Source organism: Gossypium hirsutum, chromosome A01 (assembly GCF_007990345.1).
Source record: "Gossypium hirsutum isolate 1008001.06 chromosome A01, Gossypium_hirsutum_v2.1, whole genome shotgun sequence".
Taxonomy (NCBI): Eukaryota; Viridiplantae; Streptophyta; class Magnoliopsida; order Malvales; family Malvaceae; genus Gossypium; species Gossypium hirsutum.
The window spans coordinates 108951353-108970806 of NC_053424.1; the positions used below are offsets into that span (position 1 = coordinate 108951353).

At 29.8% G+C, this 19454-nt stretch overlaps 1 long non-coding RNA gene across 1 annotated transcript; it reads left to right on the plus strand.

The window, feature by feature from the left end:
• Positions 1–9981: 9981 nt before the first annotated feature.
• On the plus strand, positions 9982–10911 carry LOC107925401 (uncharacterized). Its single transcript, XR_001691964.2, has 2 exons — positions 9982–10323; positions 10595–10911. It is a non-coding gene; the product is annotated as an uncharacterized lncRNA (long non-coding RNA).
• Positions 10912–19454: the final 8543 nt, after the last annotated feature.

The following is a 19454-nucleotide window of genomic DNA, read 5'->3' on the forward strand; positions in this document are numbered from 1 at the left end:
TAGTGGCCATATCTTTCCTTTAGATTGGCCCAAAGAATTTGAGGGTCCTTAACAGTCAAATATTCAGTCTTTAGACCTTCATGGAGTGATGGCGAAGGAAAATCATAGCCTTGGCCTTATCTTGTGTACTTTCTTCATTTCCCTCTTTAATAGTCTCACCAAAACCCTTTGCATCTAAATGAATTTCAGCATCTAGTACCCATGATAAATAGTTATTTCCAGTGATGTCCAGAGCCACAAATTCGAGTTTTGTAAGATTTGACATTATAAAACTATAAGACAAAATATACAAGTCAATAATGTAAAATAAAGCATGTTAATATGCAAATGAAATAACACATATGCAAATGAAATAGATCAACTTGTTATCCTTACTTCACCTAAGCGTCCTTCGGCAATCTTTAAGGAAAAATTTGTTGGCCTTGATTTCTTGTATTAGAGACTCGTGCTGATAACGTGTTGTGAAATAATAAAGAAAGAATAAACTAAAATGTGATAGAAGAAAGAGTGTAAAGAGAATGTAGAAGAGAAAGTGTATCTTCTTTTTTTTTATATATTTTTCATGAGTACATGAGCCTCATATATATAGGGGTTAAAAGTAACTCTTTAATTATTATAGGGCATATAAAGGGTCATGACCTTTTATCTCACATATTAATGGGGTATAAGAAAAGTCTCATAACTTATGGGGTATAATAAGGGTTTTATAACTTATGGGGTTGACAATGACATCCACATAAATATTTCATAACAATTTAGGTGTTTTTCACTTTTGTGTTTTAAAGAAAACTTATAAAAAATATATTTATTTATATTAATTATTAAAATGTATTTAAAAGATTATTTTATATTTCATGTATAATTATATTAAATTATTTAAATATTATCTCAATTAATTAATTTTTTAATTCCAACATTATGTTTGAAATTAACATTTTAACTTTCTATTGTAATTTTTTATATCCATGTCAAACACTTAAAATTAACAAACTATATTTTTTTCTTAATAATTTTTCATAGCATTTTTTAAAAGTATTTTTCTCTAAATTAATTTTTTAAAGTAATTCTCAACCACAATTACTATGCTAAATTGAAAAGTCAAGTGAATGTATCCATTACTAAATTTATTTTACGAATTTGAATAATGGGTATTTATAAATATCCATAAGAATTAATAAAGATATTAATTTAAAAAACATTAACAATAATTTAGTAAATTGGGATTGGCCTGATAATTAAGAGGTGTTCACTTTTAGATTCACTTGGATTTAAATTTCAAGATAAAAAAAATCATTTAATTGGTTAAATATTTGGTACATGAAATAAAGCAATGAAATCCGTCCCATTAATTTGACCACCCTATACAGATTAAAAAGTAGGGTTTTCAAAAAGACAAAAAAACTAATTTTATTAAAATTTCCTTCAAAATTCACATCTAACCATTTTTCTGGATACCCTCGTGATAACAGTAGCCACTGCATATTCCAATTAAAATTCCATTAAATTTACATCAAATTTCTAGTTTCTTGAGAATATATCATTCTTGACATTTCAAAGCCAGAAAAGGCTGACATCATCATCGTCATCATAAAGCAAAGAACTCAACTCAACCCTCTCAAAATTCCAAGAGGAAGAAGAGGAAGCCATTGATAAGACAGGCAAAAAAGAAGAAGAGGACCCAATTCTACATTTTGTTTGTTGTTTGCCAATACACATCAATTAATTAAAATCTTCTTCCTAGAAAATGAAATGAAGATCTTTAACTAAACTACCATCTTTTAAATTCAGTGAAACTATTTGTTAATAAAATTAAGTTTAACTATAGTTTTCATGTTTAAATACTATATTTGAGCAGTCCTGAGGGAAAAATTTTCAATCAAATTTTCATAATGTTGGGAGAATATATATATTTTTGAGAAAGGAGTATAATAATGTTGATTGTGATAGATGTTGTATTGATTATGATTAGAGATGTTCATTGGTCGAGTTGGATTGGTTATAATCAAAATTTTAAGTTCATTTGTTAGGCCCAAGTCTAGCCCGGCCCAAAAAATTGATTTAAAATTTTGTCCAAATTCGATCTATATAAAAATGCTAAAATCTAAGTCCAGTTCAGCTCACTTGTTTAATTTTTTTAAAAAATATAATACATCAAAAATACTAAAAACATTAAAATAAATATTTCCTAATAAATTAAAAATAAATTAAAAACAATATGTATACTTAAATAACACTAAGATATGTGCAACTTAACAAGCAAATACCTCTAAAATAGTAACAAAAATAATAATAAAACAAGAGTTATATAATATCCAAACAATAACAACAAAATAGTAACAACATAATAGTAAAAAAACAATAAGAAAATATTTACAAAACAATAAAAAATAACAAGAAAATCGTAATAAAAAACAATTTTTTTTTGCATATTTGGGCCAGGCCGAGCTTGGGCCAAAAAAGCCTTACCCGAGGCCCGACCTATTTCTAAACGGGCCTTATTTTTTTATCTAACCCCATTTTTTAGACCTATATTTTTATCAAAATCCTCTCACTTTTTGAGCGGGCCAGGTGGCCCGATCCATAGGTAGATCTAATTATGACTCTTTTATTTTCTACCATATTCCATTCACTTTGAATTAGTGGCCCTTCAATACAACTTCAGCAATAAGTTGTTTGCACTAAAACCTTTTCTCTCCTTTCTTTAACTCGTATATATTTTTTTTGTTTTATCTAACAATGATATTTGTTTTCGAATTGGTTCATGTCCGTCATATTTTTGTCACTTCTCGTAATATAAAGGGTTAATTGAAATAATTAACTAAATAATTATCTAGGATTGATGGTGAAGTAGATAATGAATATCCTAGAGGTTTTAATTTCTATCCACTCCTCTCCAATTTCTTTTCCTTTTTATTTTCAGTAAACTAGGGTAAAAACTAAGCTAAAATAAATATTAATTGGAGTGAAAACTTGACAAGATTGAGCAACAACCTAAATGGTTAACATGCAACTTTCCACCCTTATAGACCAAGATTAAGCCACCTCTTACCCAAATCCCATTTCCTTTTTTCGACCACTAGGGTAAATTATCAAATAGCCCCCCAAAGTTTGAAAAATTCAGCTATTTAGTCCATTTTCCCCTAATTACACTAGGATTATGTTTCTTTTTCCATTCCAATTAGAAATTCTCTTTTGTCTCCCTATTTCTCATCATATTTCTTTTCCACCCTTTTCTTTGAATCAAAATTTCTCTTCATTGCTGAAATTATTTTTGCTTTCAATATTGATGTCTATGTAGGCAAGCGCACCTATCAATTAATAATATAGTTATAGTGAGCAAAGATATCGTTCCCATAAGGACTAAAGTACTAGAAATTACTTTATTTCTATTATTTAACTAATAAATTCGAGTGATTGATTAAAAACTAAAATTAACTAAATTAATTCACTATTGAACATGTCAAAGAACAAAGCAAGAAAATAAACGATTAACGACCAAGAAGCAAAATAATACCCAGTAAAGAATTCACCTAGACTTTATTTGTCACTATCAATCTAAATTACACAATTTCTTTACTTAGTATCTTGATCTGTAGAAATCCCTAAATTATGCTAATATTTCTTTCGAGAGTAGGAGCAACTGACTCTAAGTTGATTAATTAAAATTTCTTTCTAATTAAAACTCCTATTATCTCATTAACTCGTGCTATAGATTTCGCTATTAGATTTGACTCTAATTCTGTAGATTTATGTCGTCCTATTTCTAGAATTGCATGCAACTCCACTCAATTACACTAAATCCACTCTTAAACAGGGTTTATTCCTCCTCTGATTTAAACACATCAAACATGGATCAATAATCTAGAAATATCAAACCAAGAATTAAGCACACATAATTGAGAACAAGATCTAAGAATTTATTGTCTAAAATAAAGATCAAATGAAAGAATCCATCATAGGTTTCATCTCCCTAAGTATTTAGAAAATTAGTTCATGCTTGCAAATAAAAACATCCCAGAGACAGTATAACCGAAAGAAATAAAAAAAACTCATGATAATCTCTAAAGAAATCAACTGGAAGTCTTAAATCTTAACGAAAATCTGCTTCAGAATCAGTTTCAAAGGTGTTTTTTGAGTTGTTTTCTTGAATATTCTATGACGATTGACTCTTATCTTCTTATTTTTGTCATATATCTGTCTTAGAATGCCTGAAAAACTTAAAAATTCCGTTTTCCCACATTTAAGAGTGCATTGCTACATGGTCGTGTGGCAACCCATGTGACTCACACGACCGGGTGGAAAGGGTCAGCCCGTGTGGCTCATGTAACTTGCTTTAATTTTTCAGTTTTGGCTCATTTTGCTCCCAAATGCTCTCTTAATTATAAAAACATAAATTTAAAGGATTATGAGCATAAATTTTATCATGAACATCGAATAATCACCCAAAAGTGTATTAAGAATGAGATTAAAACATGTTACTTTTAACACTTATCAGATATCAAATCAATTCCTGATAAATCGATTATCTACCAATTGTTGAATTCATTGTTGATAGTCTTCATAATTCCATCAAGTTTAGTAAGTACATCTCATTCTAAAATCTAGACTCCAAATTTCGTAAAATTTCTATCTGATATTAATCTTTCAAATTAATTAGACAGTCTTTCATGTTTCTTAACAAATCTTTCGTTAAAATTAACAAATATTGATAAATCTTGGAAATCAAACATTAACCCATATGAAATTATCATTTGAAGGACTCATTTTAGGTGCATCGGACCATATTTGAGCGCGAGGAACATCATTCGAGATCTCAGTGACAGGTGTGTGTTATTTGAAAAATAAATTGAGGCAATTTGTATCTCGAAATAGGGCCACATAGTCTCTCACAGGGGTGTGTGGATCACACGACCCCAACACGACAATGTGCCCTGAAAACCCTAGGCTAGTTCTTGAACCACACAACCAAGACCCTTCCACACAGCTTGCCACACGATCGTGTCCCTCTTGTAGGTTAATTTTGCATTTACCACACGACCATAGCCCGTTACACGTTAATTTTGCATTTACCACACGACCATAGCCTGTTACACGGCCCAACCACACCACTGTGTAACCATTCCAAACAGCCTATAGCATTCCACACGGCCATGTGCCCCCTATTTTAGAGTTTTGCCTAGAAATTTATGTTATGTTCACTTTAATCATTACTTGATCCTTGAATTGTTCTTAAAAGTTTTATTGTAATTAATTGATCTTTGCATTAGTGGTTATATAGAAATCCACAATGTATATGCCTGAATTACTACTATTATAATGTGTTTATTGATATTGATTAACTGAATCGCTACGGTGCTATGAATAAATATGTGATATTAATCATGCCTACTTCTGAGTGTTTTTGTTAAATTGTGAGTGTTAACACTATTATCGCCCCACTGAATACATAATGAACATGTCTATTTCTAGTATTGAACGGAATAAGTGTTAAGCATGCCTACAGATTTTTGCATTATTATGTCATAAGGTATTCCATATTGCATTGGATGGGGTGAGATGATTTGTATGGAAGAAGAGTGACAATTTAATTTGCAAACAAGTGGTGGCTTGTCCCCAAACCTAGAGAATATTTAATTTGCAAATATGTTGTGCACTCACAACAAGTGGCAGTAACTACAAATTGTGATTCAATCTCGAACCAAGTGGCAACTTAGCTGTAAATGTTTTTATCTAAAAATACTGGTGGTTTACCCACAATTTTTACAAACCCAGTGGTAGCTATTATCTACAATTACGTTGTGTATCCATGATAAGTGGCAGTTATCTGCAAATCAACGGTGGTTCATCCACAACCTAGAATGATATGGTAGATGAGTTCCAGGGAACTCATAAGGGAGGTGTGTAGCAGAGTTGGGTAGGACATTTCTGATTAATTAAACTTGCATTACCATATATATTAGCATGTGCATTTGAAAATGTGTTTTCTGAAATAGTGTAATAAAGTGATGATATAATAAACCGTTAATCTAAAGTGCTTTATGATTGTGATTATTATCAGAATTGCTAACCCATGTGCTTTGCCTACAGTTTTGTTTTGGTATTCTTGTGAATGAACTTACATTGAGCTTCATAGCTCACTCCTCTTTACTTTATATCTTTACAGATAACCCACCAAGTTAAGGAAACAGAATCGAAAATCAGAAGGTTTAACTCAGATTAAAGTTTTATTAATATTTTTATTTTTACCCATTATTATTTATAGTTCCTATTATTTAAAAATTGTAATGTCTTATTTAAATTGTTGTACGAGACTTAGTTTTAGGTTATTTAAGGGCATGCATGGTATATTTCGACTATTAATGCTTGAGTTTTATTTTATTTTATAATGCATGAAATATGGTTTTCATTAAATCTACGCTAGTATCACTTTTTCTGCTACATTAATGAAAAATGAGTTTTTAAAGGAGTAGATAATTTATAAATTAAACGGTTTTGAATTAGTTATATTATTTCGTAAGAAGGGTGGTAAAACGCTAAGTTTTTCCGAAAATAGACTAAGTTTTCCTCTAAAATAAATAAATGTTTTAATATGGTCGTTTTAAAAACTCTGATAGCTTACTGGGCCATTTCAGTGGCTAATGTAATCTTTTGAATTCGGGTCTAACGTCTAGGTCGGGTTGTGGAGGTTACAGTTTTTCTTTCCCATCAATTCTTTTTCTTCTTCTCCTCATTCACTTCATGTGCCTTCCTTTTTTTCAATTTATAGATCTATTTTGTGGGTGTATTTGTTGTCTTCGTAAGTTGTAAAGGACAGGTAATGGTGTCTATCATCATTGAAACTCCACCGGTCACCAATAATGTTTTTATGGATAGTAGGTATCTCTTCATTGACTTCTTAATTTGTTTTTTTAGAGTATTTCAAAAAAAAAATGATTTCACAAATCAGTTTGGGCTCGTGTTGTATTAAGTTATATATATTTATCATTATTTAATAAGTCTTCACTTTTAGAAGTTTTTGTCTACTCTTATAGCACAGTATTTAGTTTTTCTTTTGTAAGTGATTTTAAGGATGATTTTGTCGTCGTCATTTCCATTTTGGTAGATGCTCAGTTCTTTTTTCGATTTTTTCCTGATGCCTTGGATTATACAAGGCTGATTTCCTTATCATATAAGTAATTGCAATCACTCTAAATATATCATGCTTAAGTTTCGACACAACCAATTATCAACGTGCCATAATATTCTATTGATATTGAAGCTAAAACCTTTTTTGGGTTGATGGAGTTTATCTTTTACTGCTTATGACAAGTTTTTATTTTTTTCAAATTCTGTCGTATGAAATGATTTAATTAAATTTTTTTTAAAAAAAACTCAATTATACCGGTCATATTTTGCGTCAAACTTGTTAATCACTTTAAAGGAATTATACCTCGTGTCAAAAAAATTATCCAACACTCACTATTATTTTTCTTAAAGTTCACAAATGAATTTACGTTATGCCAAATATATCATTAAAGTATATTTAAAAAACTATATATCAGTCTTTTAACTCATTTATGAAAGAAAATGTTTTCAATCCTCTTACAAGTAAAAGAACAATTTTATATAATAAAAATTATCAAATTTTTAAGTTGTAAATTTACTTCTTTTACTTTAATTTGGTTGTTTTAGCTTTTGGAGTTTTCAAATTTCAAATTTTCACTTTTGTTTAAATGATTATTATTAATTTTATTAAGTTAAATGATGTTGTTTTTAAAATTTTATGTGATAAATATATTATTATATAGAGTGGTGGTTAAAGCTCTTATCAGACACTCGTTTGACCTGAATTTGAATCGTGTTATCTTTATCCCCATTCATATTATTATATAAAAAAACATTTATTACATGTATAATACTGTGTCAACTTGCTATTTCCACATGTCACTCATTAAAAAGTTAGGTTATTTTAGCTAATGGATTTAATGGTTATTGTTTGAATTAGGATTAAAATTTCAAAATCGAAAAAGCAAAGAGACTAAAAAATGATCAAATTAAAGAATATGAACAAAATCCAGAACTTATGAGATGATCAATAACAAAATCTGACCTAACAAATTAATTACTATCATTTAATTGAAGACTGAAAATTCAAAATTCAATCGGACATTTTAAGAATATTAAATCTCTCAACTTAACCACTCATTCATTTTTTAAATTTCTTTTTAGAAGGATAGTTTAACCTATTTAATTTAAAAAAATTATACAATTATTGAAATCATAAATATTCTTATAATAAATTTCTTGATTTCAAAAAAATTATTTAATTTTAATATTTTATATTAATATTTAATTAACTTGTAACACTAATGGAATTTGACATAAAAGTAATAAAAACAAATGAAGTGTCATGGTTTTACCCTCTTATCTTATAGCTTACCTTTTTGATTTATATATATAATCGTAACTTTGAATCCGGTTTATCTTTGAGTATTGTAGTTGTCGAAACTATTTTAATTTTTTTTTTGGAAAAATGAGAATCGACTTTGAAAAACGAATTATGGAGTCGCCACCGATATTTTTCGAGGTGTAATCGAATTACCTTGAGATTGATCATTTTAATAAAACATTTGATTTATTAAAACAATAATTTTAGGTCTGTGAAAATCGAGAAAAAGGGTTCGGAAGTCGGTTACACACGAGGAAGGGTTAGCACCCTCATAACGCCCAAAATTGGTACCAATTAATTGTTTAACATCCTATTGGTGAATTGAAGGAAAAAAAAAGGCTAAAATACGATTTCTTTAAAAATATGTGAACAACTCGAATTGGATTTTAAGATTAACTCATTCCAAAGTAATAAAATACCATATCCTGCACGTTAGGACACGACATTTTAAGCCTCCAAAAACTGAGATCACCTCACGACTTCCAAAATGCAACGAAAAGGGTATTCAATTATTTGGTCCGACGAAAAAACGAAACCCAGCACGTTAGGGCACGATTTCTCGAATTTTCAAACATAGAACATTGCCTTGTTTTAAAATTTAGAAAACATGAATGAAATTTTAAAGGAATATTTGACTATTTTGGGCAAGCAGAAAATCGAAACCCAGCACGTTAGGGCACGATTTCTCAAATTTCCAAACGCCAAACATTACCTTTGTTTTGGAAGTTTTTTAAATAAACAATTGCAAAACCGGCTCAAGGTATATTCATTCGGTTCACTTTAGAGTTGAAGCAGTAATATGACATGGATAAATAATGAGAAAATACAAAGGATTAGGATACATGCAAAAGCGACATACCATATATTATAAAAAATACCAATATTCACATTTGAAGGCTAATGAATTAAAAGCAAATTTAATGAAGTTCCAAGAAAATTAACATAGACAACATGTGGCAAGTTTTAAAACTAACAAACAAATAAATGATATAGAAGAAATGCAATTTGGAATTATCAATATGTAAACAAACAAACATATATAAAAATCTTAAAGTAGCATATATGAAAGTTCGAAATAGATAAAAAATAATAAAATAAAAATCATATATGAAATAATAATATTTAAATAAAATTTCAAAATACATAATGTATATATAAAGAAAAGTAAGTAACATATAACATAGTATTTGTCAATCTAAATAAATAATATACATGAAATGAAAATTTTATATATAAAACCAAAGATACTAGTATATGAAAGTATTTAAAATAAATAAAATATACCATTTAAAATAGGGTCCTTAGAAGAAGATATACATACAAAAAATAATATAAAATCAATAATATATATACATATAAAAAAATAAAAAATTAAAGGAAATATTTACATAAAATAATAGGAAATCAGTAATGTATACTTAGAGTAAAAATAATTTAGTATAAGTTACGTATATACATGTATAATGGTATTGAATTGAACATCTATAGATCTTTAAATATAGGAATATATGAAAGAAAATTTAAAACGAATAAATCACAAAATACAACAAATAAAAAAAAAAGAAATAATAATGAGAACAATGCAAAATTAATGATCGAAATGAACATTAGCACGAAAGTGGGGGACTAAATGCGCAGATCCCCCACTCATAGCCAAAACATGCGGACAAACTTCCCCTTCCCCCCAAAAATGCTGTTCCATTTTATTAAAACCTGTTTTAAAATTTTTACTTTGAAAAAAAACAAATAAACATTCTGACTTTTATTTTTTGTTTAAAAAAACTTAAATGCTTTATGCTTGCCCTCTCCCTCACTCTCCCTTTACTCTTCAGCCGAAAGGCTAATGCCCAAGCTCTCCGTTCGCGACCAGCGAAGGTCCTCCTACGTTGACTCCAGTGAGCTGCCTCCCCTTTCTCTTATTGCTTATATACAGTAAATAATAAAAAAATCAAAGAAAATGGAAATAAAATTGAAAGAAAAATGAAACTTTAAATCACCTCAAATAAATATGGTTGCTATATCTTTCTGTATGTGTTTGATATTATCTCTATCTTCAATTTTTTCTGAAAAAAAAAGTCCAAAAAACCAGCCCCTTACAATGAAAAATTTGGAGGCTTTATAGCCGAATACAAGTAGTTTTCCTACTGTTTTCTTGCTAAATCACAGGTCGTGGAGACGTGAACGGACGTGGGCGAGCAATGAACGAGTTGAGGGTCGTGCCTGGTGTGCCGACGTGTGTGGTGGAGAGGCGCTGATTGCGGCGTAGGTAACCTAGGGATTCCTAGGTTAGCTGATTGTTTAATGTAATTGGGCTGACAATCAGGCCTGGAATTTTGGGTCAATATATTGAGCCTGTTTAATTTGGGCCAAAGCTGTATTTTGGGCCGGCATTTAAACTTGGGCTTCAAAATTTATATTGCACTGTTATTTTTATTTTGGTTTTTACAGAAGTTTAAAAGCCCGGGCGAAATGGGCCTTCTACATTAGTATCTTAGATAGTATTTGAAAAGTCACATAATAATTAAATTTTGGCATAATTTCTTGTAAATTACACATGTAATTACACTCAAATCTAATTTTAAAAAATTATATTATAAACATAAGCTCGTATGAATGTTTGAGATGGTTATGAATAAAATATTTTTATATTTTAAATCCTAAAAAATTATATTATAAAAATAATTTGTGTATTTTATGAAGTTATAAAAAAAATTATATTGTTTAAATCCTAAAAATATTCTAAAATTATGGCCAAAAAATTATTTTTATAAAAATGCTATAATATATTTATTTATAAAAAAAGTTAATATTACGTTTTCCATTCTATTGCATATTAATTGGGTTGATAATTGACATTTTTCATTCTATTGTATATTATAAATAATAATTTATATGTTATAAAAGTGTTATAATATATTTATTTATAAAAAGTTATAACTAAATATGGACACAACTTATTTATGTATCCATGTTATATATTATAAAAATAATATACTTTTGGACAATTTATAAAACTTTTTTATAAAGGTTATATATTATAATTTATGTTATTTTTATTTAATTTATGTATTATAAAATGAGATATAACCTAGTAAAAGTCTTTTTTCCAAATTAAGTTTATATAAATTTTTATAATTAAAGCTACAAACTATTCGAACTGTGAACGCAAATATTATAAGGTTGGTGCTAATTATCCAAATAAAAAATGTTTTCTTACACCATATGGTGGGGTATGATACCATTTGAAAAAATGGTGTCAAACACAAGTACTGTAGATAACTCGCGAACATTTTAATTAGTTTAAGACATTCAAGGCTTCAAACTATAGTTGAGAAGGCACTTTTTTGTTCTAAAAAAGAAATTCAGATATTAACAACATCACCTTAGTATAGCATAAGAAAACGTTAGACTATATTAGCATATTCATATTTCATAACTTTAATTATAGGTGGAATTGAGATGATCCATATTTCGTAGAGTACATGGAAGGAGAAAATCTTAATAATCTTAATGATGTAAATTCAAATTCGGATGATGAGGACCTCGATCAAGGACCAACAGCTGATGATAATGAGCATGTGTTAAATATTACAAAAGGAACAACCCAACAAATAATAGTAGAATAAATAGATAAAATTGCACATAATATATATTTATCTTACTAATTTTATTAGTAATCGTATTATCCACTACTTTTTTTAGGTTAACAGAATACATATGATGAGTTAATTTAATTTTTATTACTTGCTTAAAAATTATTTTTATTATAATAATATTTCTTATAATAATGAATATTTTTAAAAAATATAAATTATATAACTATATAATTACAATTTGTATTACTAAATATGACGTAAAAAATTACGATATAATAATACTTTATCAACTAAACATGTATAAAGAATTATAATTTTTTATAATTATATTTTTATTCAATTGCACTGTACTATCCAAACATACTCTTAGAAGTGAATTTGGTGGAAAGAAGGAAATTTTAAAAATGTGAGAAATGGGGCTCAACCCAAAGGGTTGGATGAGAAGGCCAATTGAAGATAAGGTAGACGATATTGAGGATATTTGGAAAAGAAAAGGCCCACCATTTCAATCAATCATTACTCCTCTTCTATAAGCCCCCATAGGCCATAGCTAATAAAAGAGGATGATTTTCTTCAGGCACTGACTGTGATTGACTGAACAACCTGCTAACTTTCTTTTAATTGTAATGAAAAGCCAAAAAATCTAAGCATGAAATCAACATGGGTCTAAAATATTGAAACAAAAAGTATAAATTATTTCAAAATTATTAATTATAAATTATATTCCAAATTTTAAATACATATAAGATCTCTTTAAAATTTACACCCATCATAAATCAATGACCAAAAAAATAAAGGTAATATCCTTAACTATTAATATAATTTACTCAAATTAATTTAAATTTTAAGCATCATAAATAACTAAAATGAAATAAAATATCTACCTAAATTTAAAATAAAATATTAAGGGTTTTATATGTGCTGTATTATTCTTTAAAGATAGATAAAGGTATTTGGAATGAAGTATATGTATAAATCCATCTACTTATTGGTATACAGTTTCAATCTCCCCACCAAAGTAGTGGATTGCTTTTTGTTCCAATATATTGAAAATCATATATGTTAGAAATTTATAAATATAAATTTGAAAAAAATAAAAAAATAAACATAAATATAATAATATTTAAAAAATAAAATAAAATTAAAAAAAAGGTTTTAGTTGTGCCTCCATGTTATTTTGATTTTTTTTACCAAATTTACAAAGGTTTTTTTTTATATTATAATTTTGATATAATTAATAAATTTATAAAGAAGTAATCAAAATGCACAATTTTAATTGTTATAATAATATTTAATTAATTGAATTTTAAATATATAATTTTTATTAAAAATAATAATATTATTATAGAAAATAAAGCCGAATTCAAGCAAGGTAAATAGAGAAACTTATGTGTATAATTGGGCATTTACTCAATGTATATATCATATCATTAATTGAAATGATTATTGGAGAATTAGAGCAGCAATTAAAAGATTGCTGTATGTTTGGAAAAAAATTATATGTTTAACCTCATTTCAACTAATTACTTGTGGCACTTGATAAATTGACAACTCAAAATTTCGAAATGTATATTTTGTCAAATCTCTCATGCCCATTTGATATAGCCTCTTTCACTCACTTAGACAAACTGTTGATTCAATTCATTTGTACAAGAATTTTCCCTTTGCTCAAATCTAAAACTGTCGATCCTTTTTGTGCCATTTTGTTAAATGTCATTTTGCAGGAAAAGCGTGTTTGTGTAAGAATATGGATTTATAGATATATAATGCGTTGTGTGGTACAAAACAAAGCTGATATATTCTTCTCACATTTAATCACCGATTTATGCTAACTTGTTGGAGTTACTATGGTGTAAAATGAACAAGTTAATTGTCCAACTACAATTTTAAGGGGCGACCCCTTGTATGGGAAAATACAAGAACTTTAGCAAGAGTAGCATAACGAGAGAACCTGAAAGCATAAAAGCAAAGAAGAGTTAGCGCATTCTTCATCTAAAGAATCACAAATAGAGAAAATGTTACAAAACCTTGTAACAAAGATGGATGACCTAATAGAATGGAGGAAATATGATTCCAGTATGATTGAAGATATGAAACCATATGTCGAATGCTAAGTAGGTAGTTACAAGTTAGATGCTTCAGTCTATTAAAGATACCACAACCATGTAGTGTTCAAAAAAGGTGTGGAAAGAAGTATCGAACGAATAAAGAGAAGGAGACTAACCAACAAATGAAAAAGATTGATTCTACCTCAGAGAAAGACGAAATGGAGATTATGTTCGCGTTGGCGCGACCTTCATGAGGAAGGATAATCTTAAACGATGGGAGAAAGTGGCCAAAACGAGCGCTAAGACGTGCGGCGGTGAAAAGTAAAGGAAAACAATCGATGATAGAGGAGTCTATTTCAGACTCCGATTAGTTACTTGTCTTGGCATTTTATTTATTTTTAATTTTTATGTGGCATGTAAATTATTAAACACGTTTGGATTTGTTTCTTGTTATTTTTATTTTTAGTATTATATGGTTGTTTTTTTTCTTTATTTGTCTTATGTGCAACGAGTTACCTTGAAACACTGCACAACCATTCGAGCTTTAACAAGAAAGTGGACCCCCAAGCTAGTCTAATTCTCCATCTGAGGGAAGTCTGGTAACCTCCTATATTTTTTTTTAAACACATTGGGGATAATGAGTAGTTTAAGTGTTGGGGGGGAGGATGCACATAAGTTTTGTGTGTGTTATTTTTCTTGCTTTCATGTTTATTTGTGTGTTTATTTTAATCTATTTTTTCCTTTTTCAAAAAAAAAATTCAAAAAACTCCAAAAATATTTTTCCGTTTTTGTTTTAAATTATTCAAAAAATCCCAAAAATATTTTTCATTTTTTTTTTTGTAAATGTATGGTGCTTGAACATGAATTGATTGACATTAGTGAATGGTAGTATGATATTGTGGATTGAGTTCTTTGAATGTATAAATTTTAATTGATGCTTGATGAATTCTTTACTTTGCGAATAAATTGTTTAGTTCAATTAATTACATTGTATAATAGGATAAAGGTAGTCAAAATATTCTTTGTTTTATCCAAATGATCAATAAGAATGAAGATAGGTGTAGACATGCATGTTTTAGAAATTTCCATTATTCATTAAAATAAGTAGAAGCATGTTTTGGTTTTGTATTTGTTGAAATGCTAATGGATGACCTAAGGCATTGTTTGTGTAGCCTAGAGCCTGAATGACTAACCTTAAATGCTACATTATCCCTAGCTCCTGAATTTGAGCTATAAATTGTCTTTGCTTGATGACCCTTTATGTTTGAAACCTTGAGCTGAAATTGAGTTTGAAACTCAACCCTTCACAAGATCTAAACTTTGTATTGCATTATCGAATGAATATCAAGCTATGGACATCGAGGGTTAGGTAGGAACATTGCGGAGGTTTCTTACAAACTTTACTTGAGTGACTAATGAAGAGAGTTTGATTTAGCTTGTGAGTTATTCTTACTTAAATTTGTGCATAAAAAGAAAGAAAAGTGAGGATCAAAAGTATTGTGAGAGAAAAGAATAAACAAATGAAAAATATGCTTAAAATAAGAAAAAGAAAAGAGCATAACATTAATGCCTCAAAATCATAGTGCATAAAAATGAGCTAATATCAAGTCATCTCTTCCACATTGTTGGAGAGGTAAAGAAGTTGATAGAAGGAGAAATAAGGCGGTGAGATAAAACGATCACAATTGGGGGGAATTGGAAACAATGTCGTGAGTTATGTTTTTCATAGTGCTTGAACCATTTTGAGATGACATTTCTTTGAATCCATACCAACCTAAGCTTCAAAACGTTACAGGCCACTAAGTCTTATGTGACCTTAGTGTCTCCTTTTACAAATCGAAACTTGTAGAAACATATTGTAAATGAATAAGTCGATTTTTTTCATACGTAGATACATTATATCTTTATGTCTTATTGTGATGAAATAATGTGTAAGATTTCATTTTCATAAATTACCTCTACTTTTGTTTGCTGTGTAACTTCTTGAACTAAGACGATTTGCTCTCGAAGCTATGAGTTTACAATGCATCAATTTTGAGTTGTACAATAAAAAGAACTTAGTATATAATGCATGCATGTTCATTAAATGTCAAATAAATTCAATTTTCAAGGGTCGTCTTTTATTTTTGCATGTTTTGTGTGTTTACTTGAGGATAAACAAAAAGTTAAGTGTGGGGGAGTTGATCTGCCACAAATTGATGTGGCAAATTAACCCTTTTTTTTATATACTTAAAGAGCTTTTCCTCGAGCAAAATAACGTCTTTTATATAAATTTTTTTATTTTTAGATTTTTAGTTAAAAAGTGAAAATGTCTTCTTTTTGCCCATTTTGTGACCCAATTTGCCAATGGCACCATTAGGAGGCCTAACATGTGATTAAGTGGTGTAGGAACGTGTTGGAGGTTGAAAACGAATGAGAATGACACCAAGGAAAAGGGTATCATGATATCCACACCTTGGAATTGCGATACCTCCAATAGTATTGAAGAATGGAGATACATTTCAGTCGTATCACGATATCCTCTTTGGGTATCATGATATCCACCTTTTAAAGAAAACCCCAAGGCTCGGCACTGCCCGAGATATTGCAATATCCTCTACTGTGTATCGCAACACCGCCTTCATTAACGGGACTAATTTGGACAAAAAGGGTAGTCTTTGTCCACCCGGTCCACCAATCACCTAAGGCCAATGTAGGGGCATTTTTTGCAATGAAAAATCATTGGATAACAACTTAAAATAACTAAAATTGACCGAGGAAGAGGGAGATACATATTAGCTTAATCTGAGGTTTAGTTTTCTCTAGATTTTCATTTAGTTTTTTTGCAGTTTTTCTAAGGTTTTCATTTTCTCTTCTTCTTCATTAGTTTAGAGTTTTTTTTTTTTGCATTTACTTCTTGTTCTTAATGTTCTTAGTGTTAGCTAAGTTAGTTATCATTGTAGCTTATGTTTATTTGCACTTTCAGTTATTATACATTAGTTGTGAGACACTTTAAGCTTTAGTTTAATATATTTCAGTTTTTTCTACTTTAAATCTGTTAAAGCTTGTTCTTTTAATGTTTATTGCTTTATATTTTCTTGATAAATTCTTTTATTTTCATATTATTTAAGTTTACTTGAATAAAAATCTCAATTTTCATATCTTTCTTAAATTTTACTTTAGTGGTTATTTTGTTGTCCATTTTAATGTTCATCTCCATTATTTTTAGGACGAATAACTAAACCTCATAGGGGGCTGGTTGATGGAAATGTAGGTAACCTGATTTTTTTAGACTAGGGATTAAATCGAGGTTATCGACAAATTACATCTCTTTCAATATGAAATTGATGCAGTCCGCTAGATTTGTTGTCTGTGTTCATATCATAAACCCCCATCATATGATTGAATCTACTGGTTAAAGGGTATGTTAGCGAAGTACGCTGCACCGCGCTCGTTAATAGCCCACAAGTTTTCTAACATTTCATGAAAATGATGTTAGACGCTGACTATCAGACTTGTGTTGTTTATAGTAGTTAGTAGCTGCATGTCTTAGACAATACCTATGGTGAGTGTGGTTCCAAAGGCTTCCCTGCCATTCAATTACGCCTAGTATTTCGGGCCCTCTATCAAAGATGATGCATATATCGGGTTGAGGGACAACATGTCTCAATTTAGATAGGAAGAATTCTCAATCATCTATTGCTCTCTCGGTGTTATTACAAAAGCTATTGGTAGGATTTTTTTATTACCATCTAACAAGTGATGCCCATATCTTTCGTACAAGAAGTTACCATCGATTTGTATCAATGGCTTACAATATCAAAAAGCTTGTCAACATTGGTCGAAAGTCCAAAAGAAATGATGAAAAACTCGGTGGCCTTGGACTAAATGATTTAGATAGTACACAGGCTGGGTTTACAATTCAGTTATGGAACTTGGTACCCACTGACGTAGTACCTGACACCATCGCCACAAATCATTTAAACAATGCGTCACATCCGTTATGCATATTCTTCATGGTCTTTTGTTTTGTGATCTATGCCTTGTGATATGATGATGTGTAATTGTACTGGCTACGATTATTAGAAATTATAATCGACACAAGAATCTTGGGGCTCAATTTCACCATAGGTAATAATATGTTCTAAATCATCTCCAAATCCAACTTCGAATGATCCTGTCTAATACCTACAACAACATGAGTATTTCAAAATTAGGAATTCAATACCACAAATATCAAACAGTCTTGACACAGTACCTATGACAACAAACGTATGCGGAACGGTATATTTCTTGATGGTCCGCAACCCCATCTTTTTCTTCACAGAAGCCATGATTTTCTATGGACATCTACTGTCTCGCATGGCGTATTTTGCCTTGAGTTTCTTTGATCAGGATTTAACAACGTAGAAGTTTATCTCATTCTTTATGCTGTATAGCTTCACTGCTGCGACAAAAGCATCTTTAGAGGAAAACTCATTTATCGCTTTTAAATCACCAACATCTAACAAAAAACTCACATGGCTCGATCTTTTGTGTAAGAGTTCTGGAAATTCTAACCCATCTTCTATTGAGGAGTTCAGATTATGCATGTGGGTTAAAAACAAGTATGCCCTGAATCATGGATCTTCTTCGGCAGCTTCTTCTGGACCTGCACTGTCTGAACCTACATATTTTTGTTTAGTTGGAACCGACTCTAGTTCAGAAAATAATGTAATTTCCAAACTATCCAGCCCAAACTCTCAGATTAGATCGTCATCGGATATAGTACCCTCTTCAATCTTAACCCCCTAATATGTCCAAGGTTAAATGCCCCCTAGCCGATGGAGGTTGTAGGGAGTACATCATCTCTTCTTATATAGTTGTCAGTACAGCCAAAATCACCTACAGATTTCCAACCGATAAAACTTGATTTCATACCCCTGTAAGTGCTCCCGGCGTAGAATATCAGACTTCCGAAGTCGAAACTAAAACTACTAACAGAGTGTCGTGTCAAGGCATCAAAGTCTTGGTTACTGCCATACCCCGGCTGTTGGATGTTCTGTCTGTCTTGGTTAAAATCTAGGGATGAAACCGATGATTGTCTTCTCCTTGATGATTTCGAGATAGCACAATGAGAGCTTTCTAATAAAGTCATAAACCCATTGTACAACCGTGTTGTTAGACTCTCAATTTCCTCTTCCGTTCCAACATTTCCAACTGGAACAGATGTCGACCTCCAATTTCTTTCATCTGTGTTGGCAAACTCCATATATAACTCAAGTATCGGTAATCCACTAGCAAAATGCATCCGGACCATCGACTTGATAACCATTGAGCCTTTGACATAAAAAACCTCAAATTTTATAGTGTCCGTCGACGCTAAATAGCTATATTTAAAGGATGATACTCTCATCTGGATAG